Source organism: Salmo salar, chromosome 19 (genome assembly GCF_965601325.2).
Source record: "Salmo salar chromosome 19, fSalSal1, whole genome shotgun sequence".
Taxonomy (NCBI): domain Eukaryota; kingdom Metazoa; phylum Chordata; class Actinopteri; order Salmoniformes; family Salmonidae; genus Salmo; species Salmo salar.
In genome coordinates, this window is record NC_138309.1 from 13,137,501 (window position 1) to 13,155,287 (window position 17,787).

A 17,787-nucleotide genomic window follows, 5' to 3' on the forward strand; every position below is an offset into this window, starting at 1 on the left:
AGGAGGAGGAGGGATGGGGAGCCTAGGAGGTACTCTCAGGGGGGTCCTCTCCCACTATTGGAGCCTGGAGAGCCTGCACTCCACCACTGGTAAGAGGGTACCTACCTCACACACAACACACGCACACACCATATACACACCACACACACCTCAGTGGGAGTAGGGTTAAAGGGTTTGTGTGTTTTTGGCCTGGCGGGTTTAGAAGGGAGGGGTGTTACCTGTCAGTCATTCTGAGTGTGATGGTTGCCATGGTTTTGTGGTGCTGGAGTCTGTCAGTCTGTTCTGACCAGACCTGTTGATGAGTTGTCAACCATGGATTAAAGGCACTGGCCGTGTAACTGTTGTCTTGGCGTTAGTAAACATGCTTCAGACTGTGACATGATATGACTTCATCTCCTATTGGCTCAGATAAAGGATGCATTGAGTTGGTGTTGTCTTACATTAGACACAGGCCTGTGTCGTTTTGCTGCTAAGATCTTCTGCATGTTTCCTCTGTAGGAAGACATGACAGAGTACGAGGTGTGACAGATGATTATGCTCACTTAATGAGGTGTATCAGGTTAGTGGTTATCCAGCACAAAGGTCTTTGGGTAAGAGATGTATATTTTCACACAGAGCTGATGAGGTTGTTTGATAAATGGTGGAAGATATGGAGGGTGTTGGCCTCAACTGGAATAGCGATGTGTGATATTATGGTGTATTTGTCATATACAGCAGACGGAGGATTAAGTCATTTTGTCATTATGGCAGAGGGCTGTGTGTTTGTGTGTGTGTATCTTTGAGCGTGCATGTGCCTGTGTGTGTGCATGTGCACATATGTGTGTATGTGTGTGTGTGTGTTAGCATGTGTGTGAATTTGCACACTCTGTAAGTGCCTGTGCAGTACCTGTTTGCTATTTCTGCTGTTGTCATCTGAGCGGGTGCAGCCAGGCTTGGAGTGTAATGATTCAGGAGAGAAGAGATGGCAGTTCTACTAGCTACAGGCTAAAATGCCACTGTGTGTGTGTGTGCGTGTGTTTGTGTGTGTGTTTGTGTGCGTGTGTATGTGACGGCAGCCCCATTAGCTACAGGCTAAAATGTCAGACCACAGCTGTTATTAAAGGCAGTAGAAGGGAAGAGGCACTAATAGGCTAGCTACTGTTTGTCACATCAACCCCACATCAAGGGTTAGTCTCTTATCAAACAGGTGCCAATCAGTGTCGTCATGGTAACAGTGATCTGAGTGTGGGGTGGATGTTTGTTATGTATATATGGCTAATATCTTCACTGCATTGCTCAGTTTCAGTTGATGAACTTTACGTACTGTACATGTTATATGGGGGGGGGGGGATACAGTAGGAGAGAATCCTTGGTGTTTGTTGCCAAGTGCACTTTCACACACACATACGCACACATTCACACACACACACACACACACACACACACACACACACACACACACGGAATGTTATTGGAGAAAGCTGTGGTTTTCAGAATGGCCCTGGTCAGAATCTAAACTGGCGTTGTCTCTGCCTCTCTCTCTCACACACCCACACATTGTGCTCTCTCTCTGTCTCTCTTGCTCTCTTCCTCTCTCTCTCTCTTCCTCTCTCTCTCTCTCTCTCTCTTTCTCTCTTCCTCTCACTGCTTGTGAAACCTGATACATGGTAAACATTAAAAGCTGAGCCACTCGGTCTCCATTGAAGCTGTCGCACTGCCACTGATGAACTGAGAGAGAGAGAGAGAGAGAGAGAGAGAGAGAGAGAGAGAGAGACAGACACACACACAGACAGACAGACAGACAGACAGACAGACAGACAGACAGACAGACAGACAGACAGACAGACAGACAGACAGACAGACAGACAGACAGACAGACAGACAGACAGACAGACAGACAGACAGACAGACAGACAGACAGAAAGGAGATAGATGGAGAGAGACAGACAGAGAGACAGAAAGGAGATAGATGGAAAGAGAGAGACAGACAGAGAGACAGAAAGGAGATAGATGGAAAGAGAGAGACAGACAGAGAGACAGAAAGGAGATAGATGGAAAGAGAGAGACAGACAGAGAGACAGAAAGGAGATAGATGGAAAGAGAGAGACAGAGCTAGAGAGCATCAAGAGAGGAGAATAGAGTGAGAGAAGATGGTACAGATGTAGGATCTTAATTTGATCACTCTTTTTCATTCCGCAGAGAATGCAGATGAGCTTCATGATGTACATGAATTCACTTAAAACCCACACTAACACAAGGTTACAGTGCCTTGCAAAAGTTTTTCCTATTTTGTTGCATTACAACCTGTAATTTAAATTGATTTTTATTTGGATTTCATGTAATGGACTTACACAAAATAGTCCAAATTGGTGAAGTGAAATGAAAAAAATAACTTGTTTCGAAAAAACATAAAAGATTCAAAACTGAAAAGTGGTGGGTGCATATGTATTCACCCCCTTTGCTATGATGCTCTTAAATAACATCTGGTGCAACCAATTACCTTCAGAAGTCAAATAATTAGTTAAATAAAGTCCACCTTTATGCAATCTAAGTGTCACATGATCTGTCACATGATCTCAGTATATATACACCTGTTCTGAAAGGCCCCAGAGTCTGCAACACCACTAAGCAAGGGGCACCACCAAGCAAGTGGCACCATGAAGACCAAGGAGCTCTCCAAACAGGTCAGGGACAAAGTTGTGGAGAACAGATCAGGGTTGGGTTATAAAAAAATATCTGAAACTTTGAACATCCCACGGAGCACCATTAAATCCATTATTAAAAAATGGAAAGAATATGGCACCACAACAAACCTGCCAAGAGAGGGTCGCCCACCAAAACGCACGGACGAGGCAAGGAGGGCATTAATCATAGAGGCAACAAAGAGGCCAAAGATAACCCTGAAGGAGCTGCAAAACTCCACAGCGGAGATTGCAGTATCTGTCCATAGGACCACTTTAAGCCGTACACTCCACAGGGCTGGGCTTTACGGAAGAGTGGCCAGAAAAAAGCCATTGCTTAAAGAAAAAAAATAAGCAAACATGTTTGGTGTTCAGCAAAAGGCATGTGGGAGACTCCCCAAACATATGGAAGAAGGTACTCTGGTCAGATGAGACTAAAATTGAGCGCAAACCCAACACTTCTCATCCCCATGGTGAAGCATGGTGGTGGCAGCATCATGCTGTGGGGATGTTTTTCATCGGCAGGGACTGTGAAACTGGTCAGAATTGAAGGAATGATGGATGGCGCTAAATACAGGGAAATTCTTGAGGGAAACCTGTTTCAGTCTCCCAGAGATTTGAGACTGGGACGGAGGTTCACCTTCCAGCAGGACAATGACCCTAAGCATACTGCTAAAACAACACTTGAGTGGTTTAAGGGGAAACATTTAAATGTCTTGGAATGGCCTAGTCAAAGCCCAGAACTCAATCCAATTGAGAATCTGTGGTATGACTTAAAGATTGCTGTACACTTTCGGAACCCATCCAACTTGAAGGAGCTGGAGCAGTTTTGCCTTGAAGAATTGGAAAAAAATCCCCGTGGCTAGATGTGTCAAGCTTATAGAGACATACCCCAAGAGACTTGCAGCTGTAATTGCTGGGAAAGGTGGCTCTACAATGTATTGACTTTGGGGAGGTGAATAGTTATGGACGCTCAAGTTTTCTGTTTTTTTGTCTTATTTCTTGTTTGTTTCACAAGAAAAAATATTTTGCATCTTCAAAGTGGTAGGCATGTTGTGTAAAACAAATGATACAACCCCCCCCCCCAAAATCCATTTTAATTCCAGGTTGTAAGGCAACATAATAGGAAAAATGCCAAGGGGTGTGAATACTTTCGCAAGCGACTGTATTATTGCAATTTTCATGTAGCTTACTTTTGGCCAACTAATGATCAAGCAACATTATGGACTAAATGTTCAAATCCTGTTGCTGCAGGATTATTTTGCTGTGACAATATAGGTCAAATTAAGATCCTATATCTTTAAGAGAAAGACCGATGAGTGAGAGGGGGATGGAGGGAAGAGAGGTAGTGAAAAGTGAGAGAAATACAGTTGAGACTCAAACACCTCGTCCATTCAGAAACCCTGGCTGCTCTCACCATAACAGTTACAGTGGGGGAAAAAAGTATTTGATCCCCTGCTGATTTTGTACGTTTGCCGACTGACAAAGAAAGGATCAGTCTATAATTTTAATGGTAGGTTTATTTGAACAGTGAGAGACAGAATAACAACAAAAGAATCCAGAAAAACGCATGTCAGAAATGTTATAAATTGATTTGCATTTTAATGAGGGAAAAGGTATTTGACCCCCTCTCAATCAGAAAGATTTCTGGCTCCCAGGTGTCTTTTATACAGGTAACGAGCTGAGATTAGGAGCACACTCTTAAAGGGAGTGCTCCTAAAAGCAGCTTGTTACCTGTAAAAAAGACACCTCTCCACAGAAGCAATCAATCAATCAGATTCCAAACTCTCCACCATGGCCAAGACCAAAGAGCTCTCCAAGGATGTCAGGGACAAGATTGTAGACCTACACAAGGCTGGAATGGGCTACAAGACCATCGCCAAGCAGCTTGTGAGAAGGTGACAACATTTTGTGCGATTATTCGCAAATGGAAGAAACACAAAAGAACTGTCAATATCCCTCGGCCTGGGGCTCCATGCAAGATCTCACCTCGTGGAGTTGCAATGATCATGAGAACGGTGAGGAATCAGCCCAGAACTACACGGGGGGATCTTGTCAATGATCTCAAGGCAGCTGAGACCATAGTCACCAAGAAAACAATTTGTAAAACACTACGCCGTCAAGGACTGAAATCCTGCAGCGCCCGCAAGGTCCCCCTGCTCAAGAATACATATACATGCCCGTCTGAAGTTTGCCAATGAACATTTGAATGACTCAGAGGACAACTGGGGAAAGTGTTGTGGTCAGATGAGACCAAAATGGAGCTCTTTGACATCAACTCAACTCGCCGTGTTTGGAGGAGGAGGAATGCTGCCTATGACCCCAAGAACACCATCTCCACCGTCAAACATGGAGGTGGAAACATTATGCTTTGGGGGTGTTTTTCTGCTAAGGGGACAGGACAACTTCACCGCATCAAAGCGACGATGGACGGGGCCATGTACCGTCAAATCTTGGGTGAGAACCTCCTTCACTCAGCCAGGGCATTGAAAATGGGTCGTGGATGGGTATTCCAGCATGACAATGACCCAAAACACACGGCCAAGGCAACAAAGGAGTGGCTCAAGAAGAAGCACATTAAGGTCCTGGAGTGGTCTAGCCAGTCTCCAGACCTTAATCCCATAGAAAAACTGTGGAGGGAGCTGAAGGTTTGAGTTGCCAAACGTCAGCCTCGAAACCTTAATGACTTGGAGAAGATCTGCAAAGAGGAGTGGGACAAAATCCCTCCTGAGATGTGTGCAAACCTGGTGGCCAACTACAAGAAACGTCTGACCTCTGTGATTGCCAACAAGGGTTTTGCCACCAAGTACTAAGTCATGTTTTGCAGAGGGGTCAAATACTTATTTCCCTCATTAAAATGCAAATCAATTTATAACATTTTTGACATGCGTTTTTCTGGATTTTTTTGTTGTTATTCTGTCTCTCACTGTTCAAATGAACCTACTATTAAAATTATAGACTGATCATTTCTTTGTAAGTGGGCAAACGTACAAAATCAGCAGGGGATCAAATACTTTTTTCCCCCACTGTATAACAGACTCTCCCCAGAGTCTTGTGCAGTCACACAGACAGTTTTCTCCTCTCCTGAAAAGCACAGCCCTGTAGCACACCAGCTGTAAACTGGACCTCGGGAAGCTTTTATGGGCTTGTTATGTTGTATGAGCCTGTCTTTCCTCTGCAACCCTTCCTAAGACAGAGCTGTGTTTGTGGAAGATAGCCAGGCGGCTGCTAATGGAATTTCATAGCAGCATTGATTTGAGCTTCATTGACCTCTGAGAGGGTGAAGATGAAAGGTCACAGATGTAGGTAGTAACCTGGCCAGGAAACCAGAAACAAACAGATAGAAAGACGAGTGATGTGCATCAGGTTTGCCCTTGAGAAGGAGGGTATTGGGTGTTTGAGTTTGCGAGAAAGAGAAGGAGACGGAAGAGGAGGAGGAAGAGGAGGAGGAAGAAGTAGAAAACAGCCAGACATTGATTCAAAGAGAAGTGTAATCGTATTCCGGCTAGTTGTTTTGGGAGGCGAGGTGACTGTGAGTGCTCCAGAGTTGACATGGGGACAGAGGAGAACGGGGATCTAGTGCCCCTCCCGAAACACAGAGCCCTAGTGACAGGCAATGTCCTCCCCCTCCCTCCCTCGCTGCTCTTAGACGGGGTGACGTTATCTCTTACTCTTCTCAGGGTTGGTGATTCACCCCCATTCAGATGCCATGATAACATGACACTCAGTCCATGCTGTAGCTGTTGCTGCTAGCTACTGAATCAGACTTTGATGTGGTTCCGCAGGCAGGCAGGCAGGCAGAGGCAAGCTGATAGAGAGGCAGGCACTTACACACAGCAGACATCACAGCTTTGTCACGCTCTGAGTATAGGATTACTCACGTCACGGCCGTGCCATTGTCCACTCTCAAACTTTCTGTCAGCTGATACTGAAATATTAGCTTCTTCTTGATCCAACAGTAAAAATAACCATATTCCGTAAAACGCCAGATTGTGTGCACTGTGCATGCATGTGTGATGGCCACTCTGAGGTGAAGCGAGGCCAGTTGGTCAGGGTCCAGGGACCTCACGCTAACCCTTCCACCAAGCACACTCTCTGTCAGCTAGCACAGATAGAGAGGAGGAGGAGGAGGAACCAAGTGAGAGATGTCTGAAAGCATCCATCCAAACAAGAGGGATGTGGACTCTGGAAAATAGGTTGTCTTTTACACCAGTACACACAGCCCTTGTGTACTGCAGCTTGGCTGCTCCTCGCAGTGTGTACTGGGCAGAGAGGGAAGAAAGGCCTTCGCTTCATCACACTACTGTCATCTCAACTCAAATCACTTCTAACCAGAGACAATTTCCCCTTAGTACAATACAGCTACATGCATATTTGCTGTGATGATTTTCTAGAAAGAAATGTCTTGTTCTTCTTTTTTGTAGGCCTTGTTATGTAGTCACACCCTATGTGATGTCCTGTTTCTCCAGTCATATTGACCAATGGGTGAAGGTTGTCACTAGAGAGGTATGAATATGTGATATTTCCGGTCTCAATTGATTGCACTTTTAATGCTGAATACAAAACAGTCATCTGTGACACTTGATGTGTTATGTACAGTGTAAGCAGGGCAGCAGGTATCCTAGCGGTTAAGAGCATTGGGCCAGTAACCGAAAGGTTGCTGGTTCCAATCCCCAAGCTGACTAGGTGAAGAATCTGTCAATGTGCCCTTAAGCAAGGCACTTAACCCTAATTGCTCCTGTAAGTCGCTCTGGATAAGAGTGTCGCCAAAATTACAAAAAATGTTCAAGTAAAAATGTAAGTGATATGGTTCTGTGGTGCGGTTGAGTGAGATTACTGATTTAAGTGATGTATGGATGGTTCTCTGGTGTGTTGGGTAGAGGTGTCAGTAGTGTTACAGGTTCTCTGGTGTGTTGGGTAGAGGTGTTACAGGTTTTCTGGTGTGTTGGGTAGAGGTGTTAGAAGTGTTACAGGTTCTCTGGTGTGTTGGGTAGAGGTGTTACAGGTTCTCTGGTGTGTTGGGTAGAGGTGTCAGAAGTGTTACAGATTTTCTGGTGTGTTGGGTAGAGGTGTTAGAAGTGTTACAGGTGTTCCGGTGTGTTGGGTAGAAGTGTTACAGGTTTTATGGTGTGTTGGGTAGAGGTGTCAGAAGTGTTACAGGTGCGCTGGTGTGTTGGGTAGAGGTGCTAGAAGTGTTACAGGTTTTCTGGTGTGTTGAGTAGAGGTGTTAGAAGTGTCACCGGTTCTCTGGTGTGTTGGGTAGAGGTGTTAGAAGTGTTACAGGTTCTCTGGTGTGTTGGGTAGAGGTGTTACAGGTTCTCTGGTGTGTTGGGTAGAAGTGTTAGAAGTGTTACAGGTGTTCTGGTGTGTTGGGTAGAGGTGTTAGAAGTGTTACAGGTACTCTGGTGTGTTGGATAGAGGTGTTAGAAGTGTTACAGGTACTCTGGTGTGTTGGGTAGAGGTGTCAGAAGTGTTACAGGTGTTCTGGTGTTTTGGGTAGAGGTATTACAGGTTCTCTGGTGTGTTGGGTAGAGGTGTTACAGGTTCTCTGGTGTGTTGGGTAGAAGTGTTACAGGTGTTCTGGTGTGTTGGGTAGAGGTGTTCGAAGTGTTACAGGTACTCTGGTGTGTTGGGTATAAGTGTTACAGGTTCTCTGGTGTGTTGGGTAGAAGTGTTACAGGTTCTCTGGTGTGTTGGGTAGAAGTGTTACAGGTGTTCTGGTGTGTTGGGTAGAGGTGTTCGAAGTGTTACAGGTACTCTGGTGTGTTGGGTAGAGGTGTTACAGGTTCTCTGGTGTGTTGGGTAGAGGTGTTACAGGTTCTCTGGTGTGTTGGGTAGAAGTGTTACAGGTGTTCTGGTGTGTTGGGTAGAGGTGTTTGAAGTGTTACAGGTACTCTGGTGTGTTGGGTAGAGGTGTCAGAAGTGTTACAGGTGTTCTGGTGTTTTGGGTAGAGGTGTTACAGGTTCTCTGGTGTGTTGGGTAGAGGTGTTAGAAGTGTTACAGGTTCTCTGGTGTGTTGGGTAGAGGTGTTACAGGTTCTCTGGTGTTTTGGGTAGAAGTGTTACAGGTGTTCTGGTGTGTTGGGTAGAGGTGTTCGAAGTGTTACAGGTACTCTGGTGTGTTGGGTAGAGGTGTTAGAAGTGTTACAGGTACTCTGGTGTGATGGGTAGAGGTGTTAGAAGTGTTACAGGTACTCTGGTGTGTTGGGTAGAGGTGTCAGAAGTGTTACAGGTGTTCTGGTGTGTTGGGTAGAGGTGTTACAGGTTCTCTGGTGTGTTGGGTAGAGGTGTTACAGGTTCTCTGGTGTGTTGGGTAGAGGTGTTACAGGTTCTCTGGTGTGTTGGGTAGAGGTGTTACAGGTTCTCTGGTGTGTTGGGTAGAGGTGTTACAGGTTCTCTGGTGTGTTGGGTAGAAGTGTTAGAAGTGTTACAGGTGTTCTGGTGTGATGGGTAGAGGTGTTAGAAGTGTTACAGGTTCTCTGGTGTGTTGGGTAGAGGTGTTACAGGTTCTCTGGTGTGTTGGGTAGAAGTGTTAGAAGTGTTACAGGTGTTCTGGTGTGTTGGGTAGAGGTGTTAGAAGTGTTACAGGTGTTCCGGTGTGTTGGGTAGAAGTGTTACAGGTTTTATGGTGTGTTGGGTAGAGGTGTCAGAAGTTTTACAGGTGCGCTGGTGTGTTGGGTAGAGGTGCTAGAAGTGTTACAGGTTTTCTGGTGTGTTGAGTAGAGGTGTTATAAGTGTCACCGGTTCTCTGGTGTGTTGGGTAGAGGTGTTAGAAGTGTTACAGGTTCTCTGGTGTGTTGGGTAGAGGTGTTACAGGTTCTCTGGTGTGTTGGGTAGAAGTGTTACAGGTGTTCTGGTGTATTGGGTAGAGGTGTTCGAAGTGTTACAGGTACTCTGGTGTGTTGGGTAGAGGTGTTAGAAGTGTTACAGGTACTCTGGTGTGTTGGGTAGAAGTGTTACAGGTTCTCTGGTGTGTTGGGTAGAAGTGTTACAGGTTCTCTGGTGTGTTGGGTAGAAGTGTTAAAGGTGTTCTGGTGTGTTGAGTAGAGGTGTTCGAAGTGTTACAGGTACTCTGGTGTGTTGGGTAGAGGTGTTACAGGTTCTCTGGTGTGTTGGGTAGAGGTGTTACAGGTTCTCTGGTGTGTTGGGTAGAAGTGTTACAGGTGTTCTGGTGTGTTGGGTAGAGGTGTTCGAAGTGTTACAGGTACTCTGGTGTGTTGGGTAGAGGTGTCAGAAGTGTTACAGGTGTCTCTGGTGTTTTGGGTAGAGGTGTTACAGGTTCTCTGGTGTGTTGGGTAGAGGTGTTAGAAGTGTTACAGGTGTCTCTGGTGTGTTGGGTAGAGGTGTTACAGGTTCTCTGGTGTGTTGGGTAGAAGTGTTACAGGTGTTCTGGTGTGTTGGGTAGAGGTGTTCGAAGTGTTACAGGTACTCTGGTGTGATGGGTAGAGGTTTTAGAAGTGTTACAGGTACTCTGGTGTGTTGGGTAGAGGTGTCAGAAGTGTTACAGGTGTTCTGGTGTGTTGGGTAGAGGTGTTACAGGTTCTCTGGTGTGTTGGGTAGAGGTGTTACAGGTTCTCTGGTGTGTTGGGTAGAGGTGTTACAGGTTCTCTGGTGTGTTGGGTAGAGGTGTTACAGGTTCTCTGGTGTGTTGAGTAGAGGTGTTACAGGTTCTCTGGTGTGTTGGGTAGAGGTGTTACAGGTTCTCTGGTGTGTTGGGTAGAAGTGTTACAGGTGTTCTGGTGTGTTGGGTAGAGGTGTTCGAAGTGTTACAGGTACTCTGGTGTGTTGGGTAGAAGTGTTACAGGTTCTCTGGTGTGTTGGGTAGAAGTGTTACAGGTTCTCTGGTGTGTTGGGTAGAGGTGTTACAGGTTCTCTGGTGTGTTGGGTAGAAGTGTTACAGGTGTTCTGGTGTGTTGGGTAGAGGTGTTCGAAGTGTTACAGGTACTCTGGTGTGTTGGGTAGAGGTGTTAGAAGTGTTACAGGTACTCTGGTGTGTTGGGTAGAAGTGTTACAGGTTCTCTGGTGTGTTGGGTAGAAGTGTTACAGGTTCTCTGGTGTGTTGGGTAGAAGTGTTACAGGTGTTCTGGTGTGTTGGGTAGAGGTGTTCGAAGTGTTACAGGTACTCTGGTGTGTTGGGTAGAGGTGTTACAGGTTCTCTGGTGTGTTGGGTAGAGGTGTTACAGGTTCTCTGGTGTGTTGGGTAGAAGTGTTACAGGTGTTCTGGTGTGTTGGGTAGAGGTGTAAGAAGTGTTACAGGTGTTCTGGTGTTTTGGGTAGAGGTGTTACAGGTTCTCTGGTGTGTTGGGTAGAGGTGTTAGAAGTGTTACAGGTTCTCTGGTGTGTTGGGTAGAGGTGTTACAGGTTCTCTGGTGTGTTGGGTAGAAGTGTTACAGGTGTTCTGGTGTGTTGGGTAGAGGTGTTCGAAGTGTTACAGGTACTCTGGTGTGTTGGGTAGAGGTGTTAGAAGTGTTACAGGTACTCTGGTGTGATGGGTAGAGGTGTTAGAAGTGTTACAGGTACTCTGGTGTGTTGGGTAGAGGTGTCAGAAGTGTTAAAGGTGTTCTGGTGTGTTGGGTAGAGGTGTTACAGGTTCTCTGGTGTGTTGGGTAGAGGTGTTACAGGTTCTCTGGTGTGTTGGGTAGAGGTGTTACAGGTTCTCTGGTGTGTTGGGTAGAGGTGTTACAGGTTCTCTGGTGTGTTGGGTAGAGGTGTTACAGGTTCTCTGGTGTGTTGGGTAGAGGTGTTACAGGTTCTCTGGTGTGTTGGGTAGAGGTGTTACAGGTTCTCTGGTGTGTTGGGTAGAAGTGTTAGAAGTGTTACAGGTTCTCTGGTGTGTTGGGTAGAGGTGTTAGAAATGTTACAGGTACTCTGGTGTGTTGGGTAGAAGTGTTAGAAGTGTTACAGGTGTTCTGGTGTGATGGGTAGAGGTGTTCGAAGTGTTACAGGTTCTCTGGTGTGTTGGGTAGAGGTGTTACAGGTTCTCTGGTGTGTTGGGTAGAAGTGTTAGAAGTGTTACAGGTGTTCTGGTGTGTTGGGTAGAGGTGTTAGAAGTGTTACAGGTACTCTGGTGTGTTGGGTAGAGGTGTTAGAAGTGTTACAGGTACTCTGGTGTGTTGGGTAGAGGTGTTAGAAGTGTTACAGGTACTCTGGTGTGTTGGGTAGAGGTGTTAGAAGTGTTACAGGTTCTCTGGTGTGTTGGGTAGAGGTGTTAGAAGTGTTACAGGTACTCTGGTGTGTTGGGTAGAGGTGTTACAGGTTCTCTGGTGTGTTGGGTAGAGGTGTTAGAAGTGTTACAGGTTCTCTGGTGTGTTGGGTAGAGGTGTTACAGGTTCTCTGGTGTGTTGGGTAGAGGTGTTACAGGTTCTCTGGTGTGTTGGGTAGAGGTGTTACAGGTTCTCTGGTGTGTTGGGTAGAGGTGTCAGAAGTGTTACAGGTGTTCTGGTGTGTTGGGTAGAGGTGTTACATGTTCTCTGGTGTGTTGGGTAGAGGTGTTACAGGTTCTCTGGTGTGTTGGGTAGAGGTGTTACAGGTTCTCTGGTGTGTTGGGTAGAGGTGTCAGAAGTGTTACAGGTGTTCTGGTGTGTTGAGTAGAGGTGTTACAGGTTCTCTGGTGTGTTGGGTAGAGGTGTTACAGGTTCTCTGGTGTGTTGGGTAGAGGTGTCAGAAGTGTTAAAGGTGTTCTGGTGTGTTGTGTAGAGGTGTCAGAAGTGTTACAGGTGTTCTGGTGTGTTGGGTAGAGGTGTTACAGGTTCTCTGGTGTGTTGGGTAGAGGTGTTACAGGTTCTCTGGTGTGTTGGGTAGAGGTGTTACAGGTTCTCTGGTGTGTTGGGTAGAGGTGTTAGAAGTGTTACAGGGATGGAGTGTTAGGGCGCTGGGAGGCAATTAACTAGCTAATGGTGGTATATAAGCCTATAGGACCCAAGGCACTGCATTAGGTCACTGCATGGAGCACCGGACATGCCATAAAACAGATTTAATTCTACCAGAGCTGTTCCTTGGGGAACCTTCTCACATGATGTCATGCATCTAACTACAGGAAGTGGACACATCCACGAATCAACATCTCTCAATGTTCTGCTGCAATTCTGATTGATTTAAAGATAAACCTTACTGATAATATTGTCTTTCATCACTGTCGGAGTGTGCTGATTTCATGTGTTATTCCAGTGACGATGCAATGGTCCTCACTGCTATAAGATCAAACCTTGACTCAATTTGAATCTGATGATTAAGATCCATAGTATGTTTACATGACACAGTAACTCCCCCCCTCTCTGACCATGTCCTTTTCTCTCAGTCTGCCTCCAGATCTATAAAGAGCAGGTCATAGTATGTTTATATGACACAGTAACTCCCCCCCTCTCTGACCATGTCCTTTTCTCTCAGTCTGCCTCCAGATCTATAAAGAGCAGGTCATAGTATGTTTATATGACACAGTAACTCCCCCCCTCTCTGACCATGTCCTTTTCTCTCAGTCTGCCTCCAGATCTATAAAGAGCAGGTCATACTATGTAATTTCTCCACATCTGTACCCAGTAGTACTGTAGCCATCTGTCTGTAGTAATCATTTAGTTAATTAGCCATATTTGTATTGGTTTATGTTCCCCTCTATGCCAGTAGGTTAATTGTCCCCCATTAGAATGCAGTTAGCTGAGAGAAGTCATCGTCAATGTATTATTTCAACATCCGTGATATTAATACCCCTGTCGTACTGTACTGTAGCCACACCCCTCTGGCGTATTTACTGTAGAATTTACAGGACTGTGTACATGCTGTGGGAGCGTATAAATCTACTGAAGACAGTCTATGCTGCATTAAGAGGTTTAATTTCACAGACAATGCGTAATAGACTACCTCCCTTGCAGAGCTGGCAGCAGCCCAACCATGTAGAAAGCTTGTATTATTTCCCTTTGTCGTCTTTGGGAATGAAGGAAAGAAAAAAATGTTGTTTGTTCTCTCATTGGCTGGAGTAGCTGGAATTCTTTCTCCTTAAATAGACATCATCCCCCATCCTCCTCTCTGTTCCGTTCCAAACCAGGAAGGCTCAGGTTCTATCCATTTCAATTAAAGGGGATTTATTGGCATGGGAACATATGTTTACATTGCCAAAGCAAGTGAAATAGATAAATAAAAGTGAAATAATCAATAAAACATTTACAGTAATATTACACTCAAAAAAGTTCCAAAATAATAAAGACATTTCAAATGTTATATTATGTATATATACAGTGTTGTAACGATGTGCTAATAGTTCATGTACAAAAGGGAAAATAAATAAACATAAATATGGATTGTATTTACAATGGTGTTTGTTCTTCACTGGTTGCCCTTTTCTTGTGGCAACAGGTCACAAATCTTGCTGCTGTCTCCAACCCCACTCTTCCTCCCCTCTTTTGTCATTATTTTCCCTCTTTCCACCCCTGCCTATTTTCCCTCTTTCCACACTGTCACTCTCACATGACAAGCTGACAAGCTGGTTGGCAGAGAGGCAGGCAGGCTGAGAGGCAGGCTGACAGTGGCAGGCAGGCAGGCAGGCAGAGTGGCAGGCAGGCTGACATAAAGGCAGGCAGAGAGGCAGGCAGAGAGGTGGGCTGACAGAGAGGCGGTCTGACAGAGAGGCGGTTTGACAGAGAGGCGGTCTGACAGAGAGGCGGTCTGACAGAGAGGCGGTCTGACAGAGAGGCGGTCTGACAGAGAGGCGGTCTGACAGAGAGGTGGGCTGACAGAGAGGCGGTCTGACAGAGAGGCGGTCTGACAGAGAGGCGGTCTGACAGAGAGGCGGTCTGACAGAGAGGCGGTTTGACAGAGAGGCGGTTTGACAGAGAGGCGGTTTGACAGAGAGGCGGTCTGACAGAGAGGCGGTCTGACAGAGAGGCGGTTTGACAGAGAGGCGGTCTGACAGAGAGGCGGTCTGACAGAGAGGCGGTCTGACAGAGAGGCGGTTTGACAGAGAGGTGGTTTGACAGAGAGGCGGTCTGACAGAGAGGCGGTTTGACAGAGAGGCGGTCTGACAGAGAGGCGGTTTGACAGAGAGGCGGTTTGACAGAGAGGCGGTTTGACAGAGAGGTGGTTTGACAGAGAGGCGGTCTGACAGAGAGGCGGTTTGACAGAGAGGCGGTTTGACAGAGAGGCGGTCTGACAGAGAGGCGGTTTGACAGAGAGGCGGTTTGACAGAGAGGCGGTTTGACAGAGAGGCGGTCTGACAGAGAGGCGGTCTGACAGAGAGGCGGTCTGACAGAGAGGTGGTTTGACAGAGAGGCGGTTTGACAGAGAGACGGTTTGACAGAGAGGCGGTCTGACAGAGAGGTGGTTTGACAGAGAGGCGGTCTGACAGAGAGGTGGTTTAACAGAGAGGCGGTTTGACAGAGAGGCGGTCTGACAGAGAGGCGGTCTGACAGAGAGGTGGTTTGACAGAGAGGCGGTCTGACAGAGAGGTGGTTTAACAGAGAGGCGGTTTGACAGAGAGGCGGTCTGACAGAGAGGCGGTCTGACAGAGAGGTGGTTTGACAGAGAGGCGGTCTGACAGAGAGGTGGTTTGACAGAGAGGCGGTCTGACAGAGAGGCGGTCTGACAGAGAGGCGGTTTGACAGAGAGGCGGTCTGACAGAGAGGCGGTCTGACAGAGAGGCGGTCTGACAGAGAGGCGGTTTGACAGAGAGGCGGTTTGACAGAGAGGCGGTCTGACAGAGAGGCGGTCTGACAGAGAGGCGGTCTGACAGAGAGGCGGTTTGACAGAGAGGCGGTCTGACAGAGAGGCGGTTTGACAGAGAGGCGGTTTGACAGAGAGGCGGTCTGACAGAGAGGCGGTCTGACAGAGGCGGTTTGACAGAGAGGTGGTCTGACAGAGAGGCGGTTTGACAGAGAGGCTGGCGGACAGAGAGGCGGTTTGACAGAGAGGCGGTTTGACAGAGAGGCGGTCTGACAGAGAGGTGGTCTGACAGAGAGGCGGTCTGACAGAGAGGCGGTCTGACAGAGGCGGTTTGACAGAGAGGCGGTTTGACAGAGAGGCGGTTTGACAGAGAGGCGGTTTGACAGAGAGGCGGTTTGACAGAGAGGCGGTCTGACAGAGAGGCGGTTTGACAGAGAGGCGGTTTGACAGAGAGGCGGTTTGACAGAGAGGCGGTCTGACAGAGAGGCGGTTTGACAGAGAGGCGGTTTGACAGAGAGGCGGTTTGACAGAGAGGCGGTCTGACAGAGAGGCGGTCTGACAGAGAGGCGGTCTGACAGAGAGACGGTTTGACAGAGAGGCGGTTTGACAGAGAGGCGGTTTGACAGAGAGGCGGTCTGACAGAGAGGCGGTTTGACAGAGAGGCGGTCTGACAGAGGCGGTTTGACAGAGAGGCGGTTTGACAGAGAGGCGGTTTGACAGAGAGGCGGTTTGACAGAGAGGCGGTCTGACAGAGAGGCGGTTTGACAGAGAGGCGGTTTGACAGAGAGGCGGTCTGACAGAGAGGCGGTCTGACAGAGAGGCGGTTTGACAGAGAGGCGGTTTGACAGAGAGGCGGTCTGACAGAGAGGCAGGCGGACAGAGAGGCGGTTTGACAGAGAGGCGGTCTGACAGAGAGGCAGGCGGACAGAGAGGCGGTTTGACAGAGAGGCGGTCTGACAGAGAGGCGGTCTGACAGAGAGGCGGTCTGACAGAGAGGCGGTCTGACAGAGAGGCGGTTTGACAGAGAGGCGGTCTGACAGAGAGGCGGTCTGACAGAGAGGCGGTTTGACAGAGAGGCGGTTTGACAGAGAGGCGGTTTGACAGAGAGGCGGTTTGACAGAGAGGCGGTTTGACAGAGAGGCGGTTTGACAGAGAGGCAGGCGGATAGAGAGGCGGTTTGACAGAGAGGCAGGCTGACAGAGAGGCAGACAGATAGGCAGGCTGACAGGCAGGCACACCAGGGGGAAGGGAACTGCTCTGTGTCACAGTGGGTAATTATAGGTTGACACAAGTGACTGGCCTTGTTCTTCTCTTTCATTGCTCCCTTCATCCCTTGAATATTTCCTTACCTGCTGTGGAAGAGGGGGATTGGAGAGAGAGAGATATTCATTGAGTATTGCTTTTCTTATTATCTACAGTACCAGTCAAAAGTTTGGACACACCACATTCAAGGATTTTTCTTTATTTTTACTATTTTCAACATTGTTGAATAAAAGTGAAGACATCAAAACTATGAAATAACACATATGGAATCATGTAGTAACCAGAAAAGTGTTAAACAAATCAAAATATATTTTAGATTTTAGATTCTTGAAAGTAGCCACCCTTTGTCTTGATTACAGCTTTGCATACTCTTGACATTCTCTAAACTTAACTTAACTTAACCTGGAATGCTTTTCCAACAGTATTGAAGGAGTTCCCACATATGCTGAGCACTTCTTGACTGCTTTTCCTTCACTCTGCTGTCCAACTTATCCCAAACCATCTCAGTTGGGAGGTTGGGTGATTGTGGAGGCCAGGTCATCTGATGCAGCACTCCATCACTCTCCTTCTTGGTCAAATAGCCCTTACACAGCCTGGAGGTGTGTTGGGTCATTGTCCTGTTGAAAAACAAATTATAGTCCCACTAAGCGCAAACCAGATGGAATGGCGTATCGCTGCCATGCTGGTTAAGTGTGCCTTGAATTCTAAATAAATCACAGACAGTGTCACCAGCAAAGCACCCCCACACCATCACACCTCCTCCTCCATGCTTCACTGTGGGAACCACACATGCAGAGATCATCCGTTCACCTACTCTGCGTCTCACAAAGACACGACGGTTGGAACCAAAAATCTCAAATTTGGACTCATCAGACCAAAGGACAGATTTCCACCGGTCTAATGTCCATTGGTCTTGTTTCTTGACTCAAGCAAGTCTCTTCTTCTTATTGGTGTCCTTTAGTAGTGGTTTCTTTGCAGCAATTCGACCATGAAGGCCTGATTCACGCAGTCTCCTCTGAACAGTTGATGTTAAGATGTGTCTGTTACTTGAACTCTGTGAAGCATTTATTTGGGCTGTAATTTCTGAGGCTGGTAACTCTAATAAACGTATCCTCTGCAGCAGAGGTAACTCTGGGTCTTCCTTTTCTGTGGCGGTCCTCATGAGAGCCAGTTTCATCATAGCGCTTGATGGTTTTTGCGACTGCACTTGAAGAAA

General features: G+C 47.0%; 1 protein-coding gene across 4 annotated transcripts in view; it reads left to right on the forward strand.

Moving 5' to 3' along the window:
• The window catches only part of LOC106578470 (rho guanine nucleotide exchange factor 4), a 161,042-nt gene that overhangs the window by 87,293 nt on the left and 55,962 nt on the right, over window positions 1-17,787 (forward strand). The gene's annotated exons all lie outside the window — the stretch shown is intronic.